The sequence below is a fragment of the Meleagris gallopavo genome, chromosome 10 (genome assembly GCF_000146605.3).
Source record: "Meleagris gallopavo isolate NT-WF06-2002-E0010 breed Aviagen turkey brand Nicholas breeding stock chromosome 10, Turkey_5.1, whole genome shotgun sequence".
Lineage (NCBI taxonomy): Eukaryota > Metazoa > Chordata > Aves > Galliformes > Phasianidae > Meleagris > Meleagris gallopavo.
The window spans coordinates 19,510,085-19,512,071 of record NC_015020.2 but is presented as its reverse complement, the minus strand read 5'-3'; positions in this window follow the sequence as shown (position 1 = coordinate 19,512,071).

Genomic DNA, 1,987 nt, shown 5'->3' with positions numbered 1-1,987 from the left:
CCCCTCCCCCGCCGGCTCCCAGCCCGGCCGCACATCCGAGTGCATTATTTCAATTAGCCGAGCGCTCTTTGTTGCAAGGTGAAATCGTTCGCTCTCCGGGAAAGGTTTTTTATTGAATGCCTTCTAAATACTTGCATTGGTCACGTTGTCTGGAATTGAGTCTCTGTCACTAGTATTTCTGCGGTGACTTTGACCAGATCAATGACTGGAAAAGGCATTAAGGACACGTTGGTACGAGCGGGGCTCGGGTTCGGTTCTCAGTAGTAAAGAGAAACCGATAATGAGCAGATAAACGGCTTTCCTTTAACCCTTCGCGCTCTCGGGAGGCTCCAGCAAGTTTGCCGGGCTCTTCACGCCATCCCTTCGGGTGATGGAAAGCCGAACGCGGTTAAGGCAAATTCCTGCCGGCTACCCCACAGATCCGGGGCGAAACGCGGTCGGAATAACGAGAAAGTCGCTCCCAGGGCCGGTGGCAGCGGGGTCGGGCGGTCCGCGGCTGCGAGAAGTTGTTCCCAGCTCCGCCCGGCGGGCATCGCCTGAGCCCCGATCCTCGCCCATCCTGCTTCCCTAGCAAGAGCAGAAGGACACATGCTTGCAAACACCAGCCCAACCTGCGGGAAGAAGGATTTTGTTATTATTTTCCCCCGAAACGCCAGCACCTCATAAAAGTAGGCAGAGGGAGGCTGAGATTTGCTCTGCTCCCCGATGCCCACGCGATTCCCGGACCCGAGAGGGGATGGCGATGGCATTTGGCTTTTGGCTTTTTGTCTTTGGGCCGTTGGCATTTTGCCCCGGGGACATGGGGATCTCACCCAGCCTCCAGCTCGAGGGCGCTCTCGTTTTGCGATCTTGGTAAAGTCGTACATCCTCGGCTCGCTCACCGAGCCCTGCCTTGCTGCTTACCGAACCCGGCATTACCGAATCCCTCATTACCGAAGTTGTCTTAGTTATTAAAATAGAGGAAATGCCACATTTTCAATGGAAAGGAAGGTTCTACCTTCCTGACCTATTTTTCATTTCTGATTTAGAAGGGACCAAAAAAAAAAAAAGAAAAAAAAAAGAAAAGAAAAAAACGAGATTAGCATGGAAATTGCGTTTCCAAGGACCTCGCCACTATTAAATAGACTGTTAAGTGCATTTTATGGCTGCAGCGTCTGCTCCCAGCTCAGTCCGGGAGACGCGCTGAGTTCATCCCTACCTGCTACATTGAACACTCACTGCCGCTCACGCTTTCCGCGGGCGTCACACCTCTGCTTTGTATCTTTTAAATCCAAAACGCTTCGTGGTTAGGACCGGGAACGCTTCGCTGTGACCCTGGGATGCGCGATGTCCCCCGGCGATCCGCGCTCTGCTACAGCCCGCTCCCAACACGCATCTTCGGCACCCCCACCCTGGGATCCCACTGCCGCTGACCCAAAGGAGGGAGGAAAACACTCCTCGCTCTGGAATATCTCGCTGCAATAAAGAAACATTTTGAAATAACCACAAAAGGGTTTTTTTCCCGATTTTTATTTATTTATTTATTTATTTTTAATGCTCGGCACCCGTAAACCTTAAGCCCCGAGGGAATGGCCCCGACCGGTCCGTCCTTTCCCGTTCCCGGGCGATGCGAGCTTCGGGGGTTCGGAACTAAACCTCATTGCACCTTTCTCTGAGCGGGGCCTCGGCGGTTGTCATAAATAATCGCAGGGGTCGGGGCTGGGGGGGCTCTGAGTAAACTCTCCGTGCTGCGGAGTGCGGTCATTTTCCCAGTGCTTAGGATCTAGTTACTTTCAATGCACCCCAGAGACCAACATGACACGTCTTATACTAATAGGCATCTGTCAGCGGCCGCGTCAAGTTTGGCCATATGCGTCGGACGGTTTGGGGAAGAGGAAAAGGAGAGGATGGAGAAAAAGAGAAAGGAAAAAAAGGAAAAGGGGAAAATAGACAGAAAAATAAAAGAGGAGAAGGTGGGGAAGAGGGAGAAATGACGAGTAGAATGGGG